Source organism: Mesoplodon mirus, assembly GCF_964341445.2.
Source record: "Mesoplodon mirus genome assembly, chromosome: 6".
In the NCBI taxonomy this organism is placed as follows: Eukaryota; Metazoa; Chordata; class Mammalia; order Artiodactyla; family Ziphiidae; genus Mesoplodon; species Mesoplodon mirus.
The window spans coordinates 89,836,611-89,855,784 of NC_138982.1; the positions used below are offsets into that span (position 1 = coordinate 89,836,611).

The 19,174-nt window shown below is 37.4% G+C and overlaps 1 protein-coding gene across 22 annotated transcripts in view; it reads left to right on the forward strand.

The window, feature by feature from the left end:
* The window catches only part of LOC309807013 (uncharacterized protein), a 478,671-nt gene that overhangs the window by 142,072 nt on the left and 317,425 nt on the right, over window positions 1-19,174 (forward strand). The window contains exon 3 of one of the 22 annotated variants that reach the window (XR_014294472.1): window positions 627-700. The exons of the other annotated variants lie outside the window; for them this stretch is intronic. The gene's annotated coding sequence lies outside the window, so the exon portion shown is untranslated. Of the gene's footprint in view, window positions 1-626; window positions 701-19,174 lie in introns of those variants that run through there. 22 annotated transcript variants of the gene reach the window in all.

Genomic DNA, 19,174 nt, shown 5'->3' on the forward strand with positions numbered 1-19,174 from the left:
AACTGTACCTTACCTTTGTAGCACTGCTGGGAAAATACAGGGGCCCAGCTATTTGTTATGTCTTCACAACCTAGACCAGTTCCTGGTTCTTCCCTTTCCTTGCTTCCCAGCTGCCTTAGAGATACAACATCCTCCCCCTTTCTTATTAAAATTTTCACCATATAATCTATTTCTTCAGGGTTGTCTCTACCCATGATTGCTTGTGAATGTTGGCCTTGTACCCTAACTTGTTCAGTTCTATCAAAAACAAACATCCAGACCCTTTCCTCTTTAAGATTTTGGCCAGAGAATAGCTTTGGTAAAGCATAACCCTAGAATGGTTGCCTTGGGGGTATTTTCTCTCCAGCTCTTTACAGTATAGGCAATACTTAACTATACTTTATCTTATTTGATCATCACAATGCGGAGGTGATAATTTCCCCCCACTTTACAGATGAGGAAGAGGGAGCAAGGGTAGGTAATTGATTTGCCCATTAATCTCTTATATATTAGAACTTGAACCCAGCTATCTGACTCATAATTATGAAACTCATTGATATAGATGTATATATGCTTTTTTGTGTAATTTGGAATCTACTTCTTTGAAGTGTAATCTGTGGTTCTGAGTAGTACATAGTGTTTTACAGGATTCAGGAGAATGTGAGAAGCATAATCACTTCTGGAAGCTTGAGACTAGTCATGTGGTTTCCTATCTGCAGAAACATCCCTAAAATTCTGGGTGAGTAAAATGCTAGATTTAGGGGAAATTTTGGATTAGATCTAGTCAGAAAAAGAGAGAGAGCACATAGAAATACAGCTGAGGTCAGTGGACATAAATTCTCTTCCGGGACATAGGAAAAGTGCATGTGATAGGAGCACTGGCTGGCAATTAGCTTCTGCCATTTGGTCCCTTGGTGAGTCTGCTCTGAGTTCCTAAAATAGAAAATTGTAAACAGTAATGTGGATTGTGGGGCTTGAAAACAGGTACTTAAAGTGCAGTGCCCACACAGACCGCAGAACAAGGCCTTCTCTTCCTCAAGCTCATGGAGCTTTAATCTCCTTTTGCATTCACACTTCCTGGCTCCACCTGAGCAGCAACCATGGGGACAGCAGCATTTGTCAACAAGACTTCTCTGACAGCAGGGAGGAGGGCCGGGGTTAGGGGCTGGGGTTTGGGTAGGGCTGGGCCAGATTCTCTATGATAGTTGCTCTCCAGACTCAAAACCATTCTTCTTTTCATTGCCCGTAGAATGATCTCAGAATGTCTCAGTTAATGCAGTTCAACCCTCAAGCATTTACACCAAATGTTTACTGTTCATGGCAATTATTATGCAGCACAGTAACCAACAATTCCATATATCCTAAAAAATGGACCATACAATTTGCATATTTGTGTATCATGTGCAAACATTGCGATGATGCTGTATATGATGAATTTGTAGAATAATTGTTACTTATACTGCAATTTTCACTATTTCTTAAAGCAGTATCTGTATCCACCTAGTAATTCCTAAAAGCCTCTTTGTTCATGAGAAGTTATTTTTTTCTTCTAAAATATTAGAATATAGCAAAATAAAAACACATGTGCAAATTACGATAAAGGTAAAAATTTTAAATAAAATTTTTTTTAAAGTTAAAAATGGAAAAAAAATACCATTCAACAGCTCAGTGGTCATCTAGTTGGTGTATTAACCATGCCTTTTATTTTCTTTATTCTGATGCTTTGACATCTGGGGCCTTGGAGGAACACCCCCTCCTAGGGTTAGCCAATAGCTAGAAATAGTAAAGAATTCACCTGTGAGTGCACTTTTCCAATACACACTAACCAATCCTGAGTCTACAATCTAACCACCTCCTTTACTGAGTTCTCACAATCTGGACTACTATCCACCTGCCCAGCTACCAGATAGCTAGGGGCAATCCCTATGCCTCAGAGCCCATTGGAATTATTCAAAATACCCAACCCTAAGCCTGCTTACCCTGTGTTACCCATTTTATTCCTATGGAAATCACAATAAATGCTCTTACCTACAGTTCCCCCTTCTCCCTCTGCCTCCTGACCAACCCTGCTCTTTCCTCATGTGGTCTTGCATGGTGTGTCCCTTCCTCTTGGGAACTGTGAGCAATAGACTAGGTTTTTTCAATGGCAATCATTTCCTGATCTGTTGGCCCTAATATAACTCAATTTTGTATTAATATCCTATATTTTAAAAGAGTTGGCAATGCAAAGAACTGGTATGGTACCTCCAGTCCTTAGTTTGTATCCTATACAGAGTAATTAAGCCCTGGGTTCCTCCTCCTCATTCTGGTGTCTGAGTCAATTATTATGTTTCTTTCTGGGACCAAATTTCTTCAATGGTGGGGATTTCTCTCATTCTATCCATGCAGGAGAAGAGGACAGAAAGAATGTGCACTGTGTCTCCTTCATAGTATAATCAACAGAAGCCTCCTAAGGAATTTCAGAAACCTTCGTTTGTACCTCTAATGATTGAAAATGAATAAATGTTAACCATCACCAACAAAAACTAATATTAAATACTGATATTTAGAAGGAATTTCATGCCAGTAAGGAACATACTGGAGTGAAGAAATCAAGTCAGGGGTCTAATTACTCAACACATGATTCAAATGGGGGATTGGGTTACAAAGAATAAGAAAAAAATGAGCTTGGTGCCTACAACCAGGATAAAAGCTCAAAGAAGAAAAACAGTAAGTCAGCTTCGAAGAGGAGATACTTAACCACAGATGAAGCTGTTTTCATATTGGCCCTTTGTAGAGATCACCTTTGTTCTAAAGTACTAAGCAGGACTATACTTACAGGAGTGAGCAAGTAACATCAGTAGAAAGATTAAGAAAAATTAAAGATTTATGAAGATGTAGTGAGACTGATCAATATAATTAATGGGAGGCTAAACACTTATTCCAAAGACATTGCCAGTGAGCTCAAGTATTGTCCCCCAAATTACTGGCAATGTGAACAAGACATATTGGATAGACTCTTCAAGCCTCGGTTGTATGATCTGGAAAAAAGATATAATAATGCCTTAAATACACAGTTTTGGTCAAAGTTACCAAAAATTAAGAGAAATTAAAAGATAACCAGATGACATATTGTTGCATATGCAGTAGGAACTCAATAAATATTTCTTTTCACCTGATTATAAAACTAACTATCTGTGTGGCCAAGAGTAAATTCCTTGATCTCTGTGCCTCACTTTCTTCAGGGTAATAGTAGAACCCACTTCATGGCTTGTTGTGAGGATTAAATGAGGTAATACATGTAAATTTGCTTTAAAAAGTACTTGTTATAAGTATTCAATGATGTCCACTATATATTTATCTTCTTTTTGAACCGCCTCAGGAAATTGTGGTACATTCTTTTTAAAAATGTGAATAGTTATCCTTAGAAGTGGATCTGGATATTTCTGGGTAGACAAATGTTACTATAAAATAATGTCTTAAATATTTGTACAACTTATAACAATTCTTTTTTTTTTTTTTTGTAGCTAATGGGCTAGCCTCTGATATATAGAGCAAATGATATAATCATTACAACAGATGATTCTGAGTTTAGAGTCATAGGTTTAAATCCATTTGGGACTTTATTTTTATTTCATTTTTTATTTTTAAAAACATTATTGAAGTATAGTTGATTTACAATGTCATGTTAGTTCAGGAGTACAGCAATGTGATTCAGTTATATAATTCTTTTTCAGATTCTTTTCCCTTAGGTTGCTTATAACAATTCTTAAACTGGAAGATTAAAATGCTAAGACTAAGAAAGAGACAACTGTAGACACAGGTCTGATGGGATAATAGATCTTAATAGATTCTTATACCACAAAAATATGTAACTTGGAAGATGCAAAAGTCAGAAGGTTCAAAGAAGAGAGTTTGGGTTAATGGCCAAGTTTTTTAATGATAAAACATTGAGAGAGAAGGACTGATGTGCTGATCAAGGCTCAGGATTTGGAGGCCAGAGGAATTCCTATGACTCTCTTCCCAGTGTGCATGATGGGGGAGGGGAGGAAAGATAAGGACATCCAAGTAGTGAGTGGAAGATGAAGGTCTCCTGTGTTTCCCCTCGTATAGTTTGCTAAGGCTGCCATAATAAAGTACCAATAACCAGGTGACTTAAACAACCTGAAATTTACTGTTTCACAGTTCTGGATGCCAGAAGTCTAAAGTCTAGGTGTCAACAGTGTTGGTTACTTCTGAGGGTTGTGAAAGAGAATGTGTTTCATGTTTCTTGCCTAGCTTCTGATGGTTTGCTGAAAATTTCTGGTGTTCCTTGGTTTGTAAAGAGCATTTCTGTGCTTCATCTTCAGTCTCTGCCTTCATCCTCACATATGTTCTCCCATGTGTATGTCTGTGGCAAATTTCCCCTTTTATTAAGGAATCTGGTAATATTGGATTAAGGCCCACCCTAATAGCCTCATCATAACTAATTATATCTGCAGTGACTGTGTTTCCAAACAAGGTCACATTCTGAGGTACTGAGGGTTAGGACTTCAAAATTTGATTTTGGGATGGGGGAGGGGACACAATTCAACCCGTAACACCCCTGTTTAGGGAAAGTTAGTTGGTGGTGGTACTGGGGGTCACTGGAATCTTGAAATTAGGCAGGAGATAAGGGTAAGACTCTATAACAAGAACCAAGTGAAGGTCAGTGCTTACAGAAGACATGCATACATTCTTACCTCCCTGGCTTCTCACTTGGAAAACACTTCCTGTTTTCTCCTTTATCTAAGTTCTGCCCTTTAAAACTGAGATCAATTTCCAGCTTCTTCATGAAATCTTGTTTGAGCACACAAGCTCTTTGGTTATTTCTACCACCTTTAAATTCCTACAGCCTGTTGTTAGGAGAACTGACTTTTTATTTTATGCATGCAAACCTGGTTGAACCATACGAAATTGATGATATTAAACCATTTTGACCAAAAAAACCCCTGCGATTTCATGTTTCACCCCTAATACTTGCATTATAGTAGTGAAGATCCTGAGACTCTGAACTTAGAGTCCATGCCAAATAATAGATCTGCAACCCAGATCCTGGGCAAGGCAACTATGCCTCCAGTTTCTTATTTGTAAAATGGAAATGATAATATTACCAATCTCATGGGTTGCTGGAAAGATTAATGAGCTAATACATATATATATATATATTTATGACAGTGCCATAACAGTGCTATGACACTCCATAATTGTTAGCTATTATTGTTGTTATTATTGTTATTTACTTAAGATTCATGTTTCTTTTAGCATAAGGTTTTTCGTGTTATACACATTTACTAAATATTTGTGGAAAGAATGACAGTGAATATATATCTCCTAATTACATATACTCTAACACAAAGAAATATACAATGTAGATAATCAATGCTTGCTGAAAATTATTACTCATTAGTACTAATTATGTTAATAATTAGAAAGGTAAACCCAAAATGAAGCTCTGTATAAATTATAACCCCCATATTTTAATTCTGATTTGTGTTTCTTCATTTTAAAATTTCTCAAAGTTTAACTCACTGTAAATAAAATGTATGCTCTGGATTGCAATCTATATTAACCCGTATTTCTCATGGTTGGTTTTCAATCATCAACAAATAAGAACAAAGAAAAGTCTTTAGCCAGTCATTGTGGCACTTTGTAATGGAAGTGCCCTGTGACTTTACAACATTCTCTGAAGTTTAACTGGAGTCTTGTCAAATGACTGTCCATCAGTCCAAAACTAACTCAAGATTGGTCTCCTGACGCTTTACATTAGTATAAATCTATCCAAGAAGTTATGCACCTGATTTGAGGAAATTTGAACTTAAATTATAATATTTTAAGTGCATGTTTCTCTGCATTTTAGAGTTGATAGGAATCAGGCTTTGGCTTCTGAAGCCCAGGTTTCGCTTACTTGATCTCACTTCTTAAAAAAAGCGTATCCAAGATCCATGCTGCTAGGAAATGGATTGCAACAGCGGGAGTAGTCTAGTTTCCTGTATCTATACAGAGCTAAGCATCTTAAGCTCAGAAAACAAGATGGAATCCATCAGACAGCTTTTAGAAATCATCTGATCCAGTGTTTTCAATTTACACATGAGAACACTGAGGTTACTGGTCTGCCAAGTCAATGCAGTGAATGTGAGAGGGGAACTAGAATTTGGGACTCCAGTGGTTGTAGTTACTCTGTAACACTTTTAGGGTATATCTGTTTCTCAAATGGTTAAAATAAGAGATTCAGATTTGTGGTGCTGAAAACTCCAACAGAAAGTATATCTCTGAACTGTAATTACTGGAAGATCTTTAGATTATTAAGATGAATGAGGCAATGTGAAGGACAGCACTGTGGCGATCTATAATCTAGAAGATATACAAGAGAAGATGTTTAAAAGAACCCCAGGGAGTGCTGTAAAATCAAGCACCATAAAAATACTTATTCATATTTTAATGAGATTTATATAAACATTTTGATGGGTAGAATATAATCCAATTAAAGAGATAAAGATAACTTCATTTTTGTGTTCTTTTTTAAAATAAAACTTGAATCCAGGAAAAGTAAAACACAAACAATTTTTGTTATTAAAGCCCTTCATTGGACTAGTTCAAACTGCCAGAGAGAAACTTAATTACAGAAAAAGAAATTGATAACACAATACTGTGGCCCTTAAAACTGTATTTCTAAGTCATAAACATTGAAAGTATTCATTTAAAGGAATTTTTATTGGCAGCCAAGAGCTATAGGACAATTTATCAGTGTTTATGGAAGATTTTTAATTAGATGTAAACAGAAATTACTGCTCCCTTTGTCTCTTTTAATAGCTCTAGTACTCTCACATCTGAGGGGATGGAGGGAGGCAATACTGTGGTGATATCAGATGGCAGAATGGTAGGGGCATAAGCTGGAGGTTGGGTGAGGTAGGTGATGGGAGCCAGAATGAATGGCCATTGTCATGCGTTTGGAAAAGAGTCTGACTTTGTGTTAGCTGGGAGAATCCAGAGGTTTACAAGAGAGCCTGAAATAAAGTGTGGCCAGAAGTAGACTGTGTTTCTATATATGTTTAGGGGCAAGGTTTTCTTTTTAAGCGTTCTGAAAGCCTGTAGAGGTGACTCTTAAGCAATATCTGCTTTGGAAAGCATTATTTTAATGATAAAAGTTCATGCTCATCATATGAAATTAGAAAATTTGGAAAAACTTAGAAAAAGAAAACCAAAATTACTTAAATCCAATCACTTAATATTATCTTCATTTACATTTTAGCATGTTTTCTTTGCAAATACAAATTAACGTAACTGAAGACAAAATCCATATAGTTTTTGGAATCATTCTTTATAAGATTTAGCAATATTTATCAATAATTTTATTTTAAAAGCATGCCTCATTTTAGCATGTGGATGTGTCTACATTTATTTAGCTACTTAGGTTGCATTCAGTTTTTTGCTATTGTGATTAGAACTGCAGTAAGCCTTTTGACTGCATCTCTGGTGTTTTCCTTAAGATTGATTGCTAGGATGGGAAATACTGGCTGAAAGGATATAAATATTTTTAAGTGTCTTGATAGATATTGCCCAGTTGCCTCTCCTAATAGGTAATATCAGTTAATTCTCTACAGCAGCATATGAAAAAGTCAGCCAATATAGGGAATTGTAAAAGAAGAAGTAATCTACACAGATTTGAGCCAGGTGTGGACAGAGTAGTGCAGAGGCCTCAGGAAAGACAGAGGCTTGAAACAGAAGCCTAGGGGTGGGCATCAGGATTGTGCTCAGCCAGAGCCGTGTTTGTGTTTCCAAACCCTGGCTGCTCAGGGTAAGGTTCTTTTTTCTTTTTCTTTTTTTTTTAACTTTTAATTTTGAAATAATTATAAATTCACAGGAAGTTGCAAAGAAGTAGAGAGAAGACCAGTGTACACTTCAACCAGTTCCCCCTCAATGGTTACATTTTACATAATTATAGTACAATATCCAAGCCAGGAAACTGACATTGATATAATCCTTGGGTATAGCTCTATGTCATCTATCACGTGTCGATTCCTGTAACCACCACCACAATCAAGATAGGGAACTATCCCTTCACCACAAAGATCTCCTTTGTGTTCTCTTTATAGTCACTCTCACCTCTCCAACAATTCCTAACTCCTGACAACACTAATTTGTCTTCCATCTCTGTAATTTAATCATCTCAAAAGTGTTGTATAAATGGAATCATACAGTATGTAACTTTTTGAGATCTGGTTTTTTTTGTGTGTGTGTGGTACATGGGCCTCTCACTGTTGTGGCCTCTCCCATTGCAGAGCACAGGCTCTGGACACGCAGGCTCCGGACGCGCAGGCTCAGCAGCCATGGCTCACGGGCTTAGCCACTCCGCAGCATGTGGAATCTTCCCAGACCGGGGCACGAACCCATGTCCCCTGCATCAGCAGGTGGACTCTCAACCACTGCGCCACCAGGGAAGCCCAAGAGATCTGTTTTTTAAACTTGGCATAATGCCCTTGAGAGCTATCCAAGTTGTTGCCTGTAGCAGTAGTTCATTCCTTTCAATTGCTGAGTAGTATTACTGGGTGGAGATATACCACTGTTTATTTAACCATTCACTTTTTGAAGGACATTTTGGTTGTTTCCATTTTGGGGCTATTACATATAAAACTGCCATGAACTATCATGTAGAGGTTTCTGTGTGAACATGTGTTCATTTCTCTGGAATAAATGCCCAGGAGTACAATGACTGGATTGTATGGTAAGTGTATGTTTAGTTCTTAAAGAAACTATCAAACCATTTTCCCTCATGGCTGCACCATTTACAACCCCATCAGCAAAGTATGAGAGATCCAGTTTCTCTGTATCATGGTCAGCATTTTGTATTGCCACAATTTAAAATTTTACCTGTTCTCATAGATGAAGAAAGTTTTTAAAAAATGATGCTTGGGCCCTACCCTAGTCTGACATTTGAATCAAAATCTCTGGAGAAATTGGATATCTCCATTTAACAAAATCTCTTCAGAGGACTCATATAGGTAGTCAGTATTGAGCATCACTGAACTAGAGCAGTGGTTCTCAAAGAGCGGTCTCTGGACCTACAGCATCAGCATCACCTGGGAACTTGTTAGAAATGCAAATTCTCAAGCCCCACCCTAGACCAACAGAATCAGAAACTCTGGGGGTGGGGTCCAGAAATCTATTTTAACAAGCCCTCATGGTGATTCTGAGACAACCTAGCGTATGAGAACCACTCACCTACAAGGTGAAAACAAGACTGAGCTGTTTTAGCAGAAAACATCCTCAAATTTAAAAAAGGATGCAATCAAGAGGTAAACATGGACTTGTTGATGGTAGATAATAGCTGTCTGGGATGGGGAGATTGGGGGCTGAAGAAAACATGGAGGAATGACTATCCCTTTAGCTCTTTAAAGAAAACCAAGGGCCAAGGGTCTGGGTTTAGGCGGTGGTTCTGGGAACAAATGACAAATACTTAGAACTCTGAGGGGCAGCTGCTTAGACTGGCCATGAAGCAAAACTTACTTCAAGTGCTACTTAACTGCAAATAACCTCAGAAATCCAAACAATCTTTATTTTATGTTTTAAGTTGGTATCTATAATTCATGTAGATGTGTGTTAATACACTAAAATTTGCTCAGAACAATTATGGACAAAGGTAAAGAAATTGGGGGATAATCAGGAAAGGAGTAAAGGGATACAGGGACATGACCTGAAGTGAAAATGCACACTATGTGACTTGGGAAGAATTCTGGCCCAACATGTGGTAGCTGAATGAACTTATGTAAGTATATCCGCTCTGTGTCTTTGTCTGTAAAATGGGAATGCCTGAGTCTGGCTGTGGTGAGATGGTCATGAAGTCACCCACTGGCCTTTAACAGCAAGTTTTGTTTATATGCTACTAAAGCTGCCTAATACTTATGTTGTCATTTGGACTATTTGTTTACACTTACACTGCTTGTTTATCACTGAACTGAACATGGTATCTTTGCTAAAACATGTTCTGAGTGATTCAGATCGAAACGTTATTCGGATATAAAGTCATTCTTATGTGGATGTGAAGCTTTCCTTAGTGTTTCTATGTAAACTCCAGAAATACTGTGGTTTTGTTTGGCTACATTTAGTTGCAGAGAAGGTCAGTTTCATTTAACAATGTATCTCTAACACCTATAACAAACTACTGGCACATAGTAATATGTACTTAATATATATTTGCTAGTCATTGAATGAACAAAAGGCATGCCAGCCAATGTTCCTTACCTCTGATTTGGTACAAATTTGAAGTTAAATATTATTTTAATTGGAGCAATCAATTGCAGCTAAACCCACTGATCACTGTCCTCCCCTATAACATGGCACTATAGCTGGACTTTCATGTACCTCCTATCAGTTATTATTAAAAAGGAGTCTTTAGGGGCTTCCCTGGTGGCTCAGTGGTTGAGAGTCCGCCTGCCGATGCAGGGGACACGGGTTCGTGCCCTGGTCCGGGAGGATCCCACGTGCCGCGGAGCGGCTGGGCCCATGAGCTGTGGCCGCTGAGCCTGCGCGTCCAGAGCCTGTGCTCCGCAACGGGAGAGGCCACAACAGTGAGAGGCCCGCATACCGCAAAAAAAAAAAAAAAGAGTCTTTGGAAACTTCTGTTTTCCTATTCTATAAAAAAGATGAAGTTGATAGAGCTGTGGTTTGCTTTGCACTAATGCTGTCACATGGCCAATGTTCTGGAGCCAAGGTGAGCTGTAGTGTTGCCTGTGGGGATACCCAGCTGCAGTTTGCTTCATTGCCTCTTAGATGTTGAAGTAAACATTATTCTCTAGTTAGACGAAGGAGGTAGCAAAAAGCTAAATATCTTCCTTGAAGTAAACATTATTCTCTAGTTAGATGAAGGAGGTAGCAAAAAGCTAAATATCTTCCAAAGTGAGAAGGTGAAGCCAAGTGACCCATGCTAACCCCAATCCTGGAGCCAGAATTGAACTTTGGGAGCAGCTGGAATTTGAACCTTGGGTGAAGTTTTCCTATGATAGGTGTGCCCTTGTTACGATGCACTGAAGAGGCTCCTGGACTTTATCCATCATCAGGAAAGATCTAATGTTATTTATGACTGACTAGGATTCAAAGCAGAGTGCAAACCTTTCTTATTCTTTATTGAGAAACAAGTATTTGTTCCTCATAAGTATATGTTTCTCAATATTGCACAAACTTCTCACAGGTACTATAAGTCCCCTATCCTTTTTCTTTCCTTTTTTCTATTCCTTTCTCTACTTAATCCTGTTGCAATGCCCTGTGCTCCATCTGTCAAGCCCTATTTTATGGTGATCCTTGTATTTCTCAAAACAGAGAACATACCAAATAAAGAAACACTTCGTCTCGCTATTAACCATCTGCTTTCATAGAAAAACTTCTTTGAATTATTGCGTTTAAATACCCCTCCCCACCAGGGGTGAGGACAAAAGGCTGAAGCAGGAAGAGACCTGTGAACACTGTCTCCTTATCTCTTAGGCAGGTTGATTGAGGTTTTCTTCATGCTCTAATAGTAGTTTGTCATTGCCATTTGGTGTCCCTTCTGATCCATCAAATCTTAGTGACCACTCTAGTTTCATGCTGTGTGGAAACGAAAGATAATTTCATTTCTGTCTTTTTAAATATGACTCTCATAGAGGTAGTTGTTCTTTAAATCTCACTTTTAGCACTAAATTTACCCACCAGCGCATTAATTACCTATGACCATCTTAACAGGGATCTGTTCATAACAGTAAACAACTCGTCAGGACAAGAATGGGACACTGAATGGATTGATACTTGTGGGTGTTCTCATGAGCATGCAGGGAGAGGAGGGCTATGGCAGACTTCTGGGAGCCGCTAACATCACTGTCACAATTTGTCTTTCCTTGGGAAGCAGATGAGATTAACTGCCTGAGAGCATTGTCATTATTCTTAAATGAGTTATTGCACAGATATGTGTAGTAGGCTGTTTGCAGGAAAGAACCAGTATACCAGAGTAAATGTTTAAGGAATGAGGTTTCCAGAAACTGAGCTCTTAGGTGTTTACTGGCTTTCTCAGAAGAGGAAACTTATTCAAATATGGGCTGTTTATTCATATATTTGATTTAAGTTAAGCTTTCTTTAGTGTTACTGTGTACACTCCAAAAATATTATGTATCTTTTGTCTTTAAAAATGTAGACAACATGTACATGTGTGAAGGACACTGTTGGTTTCTACCTAGCTTTCATTCTTTCTTCTTCCTGAGCGAATCCTTTAAAAAAAATCATTTCCAGATACTTACCTCTTCCTCAACCAGCCATGTGCCTCTGGAAAAGCTGATCATCATTCCAGCTTTGGTAGTGGACTCATTGGATTAAGGATAGTCCTAGTGATTCTTTGAAGAGTGGGTTTGTGAACCAACTTTGGCCAATCAATTATTAGGGCAGTTCTTCTAGGAGGATCTGGAAAGAGTTTTCCTCACTTCTAAGAAAATTCCATAGAAGAAAAACTATCGCTGAATATTGTCATGTCTGGATATTTTCCTGAAACTGTGGTTGCCATACTATTCTATGTTTAAGGATAGAACCAACTATCCTGTTGGATAGTTGAGGGTGACTGGACTGAGAAGAGGGAAGAACCCAGGCTCCAAACTGCTGAATTAACCAGTCCTAAAATCAAATCCAACTCTTGTAAGATACTTTAAGATCCAAACATCTGGACATTTATTGAGTTCTTTATTTCCTTGGCTACTTATGCAAGAAAAATGCTTTGCTTCTATAACATTCTTTGTGCTTTCTTTTCTTACTTTTAAAAATAACTATGCTTTGCAAAATAAATACGTATTCCTTGTATACTGATGAAGATCTGGGAAAAGACATCAGGGATATCTTGTATTCTGAATTTGATTGATATTGACACAAGGAACACATTGTCTGTAACTTCTTGTCTTAAACCAGAGAGTAGTTTTATATTTAATTCCCCTGCTAATAAGCTTCAGAACATTTAAGGCCTGGGTTACTCTCTTCCCTGACCCACACACGTCATGCTTCTCTGACTCTTTTACTTTGTTCAAGTAGCACCTTCCTCTTTTACTCTTCCATTCAGTTTTCTATAAAATCCTTCTTCTTTCAGCTATTTTCAAGTAGGTCAGCTCCCCTGTTTCATCTTTGAAGTCATTTTGGAAATTGCTATTTTTTTAAATAGCAGTTGATTCTCTATGTTTGCATATGATTATAAAATATTCAAAATGTTATTACAAAAGAATTCTTCATGAAAATTTTCTAATGTAATTAGAAATTTTAAAGATATTATAAGCTATGTGTATTATTTCTCAAAATAGTGTACCCATAGATTTAGTTTCATCTCATTTTGTAGAAAATATAAGATGCTCCAAATTTTGAGATTAACATTTTCAAAGAATAGTAAACATCTGTGGCCAGATTATAGTTAAGTATAGTTTTAATTTCTATTCCCTAGCATTTGATGGAAAATAATTATAAAAATTTTGATATGTTTTAAATGATTGCTTTTAATAGGGATGCTAGTAGAAATGTAAGGGTGGCAAACTATCAGATTTTTCAAGTTCTCATTTATTCATGTTTTATGATACATTTTTTTCCATTTTGTGCATTTTTCTTCTAAAGAATTTAATTTAAAATATGTCACTGTAAATTCTCGAATGTTTTAACTTCCACACAAAATTCTACTTAAAAAAAAACATTTTTCTACTTGCAGAATGCTTAAGGTAATTGAAAAGGAAGCTGGAACAACATAGTACCTTAAAAAAATCATATTTTTGCCAAACTCAAACGTACTTCGGCTTTGAAGAATTTTGTAGTTTTATTTTAAACTCACACACACACACACACACACACACATAAAACAGCCCACGTTGTTTGAACAGGTTCAAAATGAGTTGCCTCATCTTTAGTGTTTTCATGTTTTTCTCCTCCCCTTCTCTTGAAAAAATGCTTAAATTATACTTCCTGGAAAGTTACCCTATGCCCAATTAAAAGTGAGTTCTATAGTCCATCAAATTGGGAAAATGTCACATACTATTCCCCCTTCATATTAATAATGCACATCATCATATGAAAGAGTTTGGGAATCCGAGTAGTAAAGACATTTGTTTCATCCAGCCTTTAATCACAGGACCATTTCTTTCTGTCACAGCTGTGAACATCCTTTGGAACTAAGGTTTCATTTAACACACTTCGGGAGGTATCATCCTGTATAAGTCTTCCCATCAATCCAAAGAGTAACTGGAGCTTCTCTGGTTGAGAAAACATAATTTGTGTAGCACTTGAATGGTTTTAAATTTTTAAAACGTTTTAATTGGGAATTGCTGTTTCACGTTGTCAAGGGAATCCTTGTTGACAAAGCAGTACCTCAGTACCACAGATGATATCCCAGTCCTAGAAATACTGAGCTTGATTGGTCATGGAGTTCTTTTAACACAGTTTGCTAGTTTACTAATTGCGTTCCCTGTTGCTGACTTCATATGGTAGGGAAGGGTGAGGTTTGCATTTTCTTTTCACCTACAGCAATCTTTTGCTGGATGTTTTATGTGCTGGGGTATAGAATTGGTCAAATGATTAGTATAAATTGAATGGTAATGATTATTTCAACAAAGCCAAGGGAATTTTCCCCTCATGCCAGAGGTCATTTTAAAGTTTTTTTTTTTCTCTCATTGTTACACACAAAACATTCTAAGCTTGACTGGAGATATGAAACAAAGAACACAGTGCCACATGCTGACCTTCCTGCAGCCTTGAGATTCTGAAGATGTGCTGTGTGTTCACACGGGTTGTCACTGCATGATCTATTGCTTGATAAAGAAAGAGTCTCTATTCTCTGACCCCAATTCCTTCCAGCCTAGAAAAAATCTTCACATTAGAAATTTTAAATTGACTTATCAAGTTACCATTAACTTCCCATGTATATTTGGGAAATATTTCTCAATGTATTTTAAAGAAAATACTTAGGTGTTCATGTTTCTTTTTCCCATTCAAAACATGTAATTTATTTTGTTACTTTATGCTTTTCATAATTCTCTGATGTTGTCTATGCCTTGAGAAAATTTCTCTTTTTAAGATTCAGCTTCAGTAAGGGATACTATTAATGATTTTTTTAAAAAATTAAAGTCATAGTGTGGCTGAAATCAGAGAAATTTTATAGAAATACACAGATAACGAAAGGAGCATTTTCTGTTAGGATTCTAAGTGTCTGATTTTTAGGGGTAAATTTTGAAGTGAATCCTGTCATTACAGGATTCTCCAGAGATTTAGTTTTCTATTTTAACCTTTTCATGGCATTTTATCACTAAACTTAAAGACACAGAAAAAAAGAGAAGAAATTGAATTTAAAGAGATAATTTAACTTCATCCTTCTATAATTTTGGAAATATGATCATCATTTACTCATTCACTTATTCATTGATTCAGTGACTTATGAACATTTATGGAACACCTGACTTTCTCAAACAAAACTTCCAATGTAATTGGATAGATATGTTACCTGTCTTGTGGCTTCCACCCCTCGTGGTCCTTGGAATGTGTCACTCATTTCCACCCTTAAGTTTTTGTTCCTGTTATTCTCTTCGGCTGTAAGTCCTTCCTTTTGACTCTCTGCCTATTTAAACTTTATGCATGATCCAAAGAGCAGTTCCAATCCCATCTCCTTAGGAAGTCTGCTTTGTCTCACTTAAATACTTATTTAATAATCTTTCCTCTAAACTCCCACAGCACTTCCAGAATGAACCATATAATTTAGTAGTTAATTGCATATAGTCTCATATCATTTATCTATAAAAGATTTGTCTTTCTTGTTGTATCTTTACACTGTATGGTCATAAACGCCAAAGATTCCTGTTCTTTAGTATCCTTCAGAGCACTGAGAACACAGTAGATGTCCAATAAATGCATGTTTATCAATTTAGTGATTATTTTCATTTGTTTGGGGGGTACAAATCAGTTTAAGGGAAAGGACTTTGTTATCAGACTAACTAGACTGAAATCTCAGCCCTATCATTTACTGGCTGTACTTTGGGTAAATTGCTTAAATAAATTTCCTCATCTGTTAAGTGAGAGTAACAATAGACCCCCTGCACACATCATACAGGTTGACTGTGAGAATTAAGTGACATAGAACATGTAAAATATATATGTACTAGTGCCAGGAACCTGATAAAAACTCAATGAATATCAGTTGTATTATTATTAATGCAGCTAAATCAATACTCTTCTTTTTCATCTGAAATGTTTTGCTGGAAAGAACATTACTGTTCTTTTTCAGATGTCTAATCCTCTCTTGACATCTGTTTCTCAGAGGACTCAAATTAACACAGCTACCTAATTGGTTGTTTTAAAAAATATTGTTACTTCTATTCACATACCACATATGTATAGGTTCTTGTGCCTCTGCTTACATCCATGATTTTGATTTAGAACATTCTGGTATTTATATTTTAATACCTTTGTCAGCCATTTTATAATAAGAGACCTCAGATTCCCCTTTATGGAACTGAAGAATCCATAATTAAAATTAATTAAAAAACTTAAATTAAATTAATAGACTGAAGACCCATAAAAAAGTAATACTTTTTTCTTTCTCTTGGGGAACAAATGGATTAAGAAACATTAAAGCACACCAAGGTTTTTTGTCCCTTCCCTTGTCACTCAGCAAGAGAATAGGATGTGTGTTACTTGCAAAACTCCCATGAGAAGACCCTCATTGTCCAGAAATTCTGCTTACTTAGAGCTTAACATTTCTACCAGAGAATAGAGAGGAGCTGTCCTGCTATGTCTTAACTGAGGTTAGGAAGTTGTGTTTGGATATCACATGGAACTCACCTCACATGAGGTGAGATTTGTGGCTGGATATTACCCAAGTCTCATGACTTCCATCATTGAGAGGTAAAGAAAGAGGGCAGGTGACCTCTTCTCTTTGAAGCACCTGCTCTTCATGCATAAGAGCTTGTCTGTGGGTGCACCATTTTGTCCAAACAAGCTTATCAACTTAAGGATCTTGGACCTACAATGTTTGAAGTAAAGCTCATCACCTTCAGTTGAGGGCTGGAAACAATGCAAGTGTTATTTGAATTGAATGTCTTGGGTAGGAAACCAATGAATAAAAAAAAATCTTTTGGTCTTTGTCCCTGGGTAGCTTAAAACTTTTATTTGGTGACATTAAAAAATCACAGCATGGGCTTCCCTGGTGGCTCAGTGGTTGAGAGCCCACCTGCCAATGCAGGGGACACGGGTTCGTGCCCCGGTCCAGGAAGATCCCACATGCTGCGGAGCAGCTGGGCCCGTGAGCCATGGCCGCTGAGCCTGCGCGTCCGGAGCCTGTGCTCCGCAACGGGAGAGGCCACAGCAGTGAGAGACCCGCGTACCGCAAAAAAAAAAAAAAAAAAAAAAAAAAAAAAAAAATCACAGCAAATGCCCAGCCCAGACAGGGGAGTTGCTATTCACTTTAGCAACGGTCTAGGACACTTTGATCTATTTCATTTTTTCAGCAGAATGAGGCTCTCACCTCAGTCAGCAACCTTGTAACTACTGCTCTTGAATACAAACACAACCTGCTAGAAAATTAGGATTTGGAGGAAGAGTATGTGGCTGTATCTGCATAAATAATATCCCTATGCTGCTTTAGAAATTGGAAGAGTAGGTAGAGTTCTCTCAAATGGTTTTGGTAAGTTTGTTTACTGTGTCCTTTTTGAAGCATCAGCTTTACTTATCCAGGAACCATCCACAGAAAAGGTAGGTTGAGATTGAATAATGTATCTATTTTGACAATTCTATGAAAAATGTGTAATCCAAATTCTTTGATGATGTGGCAATTGAGAAGTCTAGGTAGGGAATATATTTTCATTTTTAAATTTTTGGTTGCCAATAACTAATAATAAGAATGTACCTTAAACCTTCCTTTAGATGATGAGCTGTGTACTTCTTAATGTTAAGCATGAATGAGATGAAGTAATAAGAGTAAAATAAAACACTATTTGCACAATTTTTTTTTTTTTTTTTTTTTGGCTGCTTTGGGTCTTCGTTGCTGTGTGCAGGCTTTCTCTAGTTGCTGCGAGCAGGGGCTACTCTTCACTGCAGTGCATGGGCTTTTCATTGCCGTGGTTTCTCTTGTTGCCAAACTTGGGCTCTAGGTGTGCGGGCTTCAGTAGTTGTGGCTTGCGGGCTCCAGAGCGCAGGCTCAGTAGCTGTGGTGCATGGGCTTAGTTGCTCCATGGCACGTGGGATCTTCCTGGACCAGGGCTTGAACCCGTGTCCCCTGCCTTGGCAGCCAGATTCTTAACCACTGCGCCACGAGGGCAGTCCAATTCTCACAATCTTAATTGATTCTCTGTGCGTGTGTGTGTGCAAGGTGCAAAATGCCTATATTGTGGTCTGTGTTGCTTATCTCTACCTCAAGGTTTCTTTGCGAATGACAGAATGATGCTTAAAGAACTGAATTCTCTAAATTTCAATAGGTTGTTCAAAAACAGCTGCAACACCAACAAGAGAATGTATACACTTAACTTTGAGAGAATTTCAGATTTATTTTTCCATACAATGTTTTCCATGAAGGTGCTCAATAAATATTTGTCAACTGCTCAATTTGCCCAACATTAAAAAAACAAATTGTGAAGGCATGAAACAACTCTTAACCATTCCTGTGCTCACATCTATCTCTTCATTTTACAGTTCTTTCATTTTGCAATACTAAAATCTCTATCTGACATTTGCACATGTTTTCCTGTGAATTTTTGCAGATAGCACAGCAATGTTACTGTAGAATATTAGAGAAGGAAGGGAGATCTTAGAGTATCTAGTTTTCAAGTATGGCTTCTATCTGCCGGCATTAATATCACCCAGGAAACTTGCTGGAGATGCAATTTCACAGGCCCTACCCCAGACCCACAAAATCAGAGACTTTCAAAGGTGAATGCAACAACTGATGTTTTAACAAGTCCTCTGGATGATTCTGAGGCACACTGAAGTTTGAGAACCACTGATCATATCCAATCCTTTCATTTTACAATAACAAAATGGTGACTGAGACTACCTCAGCCCTTTTATTCTGTGCTCTCTCCAGGCTTTCATATCACATATAGCTTCAAGTACTATCTATATGCTGCTGACTTCCAAACTGGAATGTCTAGACTTTTTTCCTAAGACACATATCCAACTGGTTACTTGACACCTGTACTTGAGTGTCACAGGTACCTCAAATTTACAGGCACAA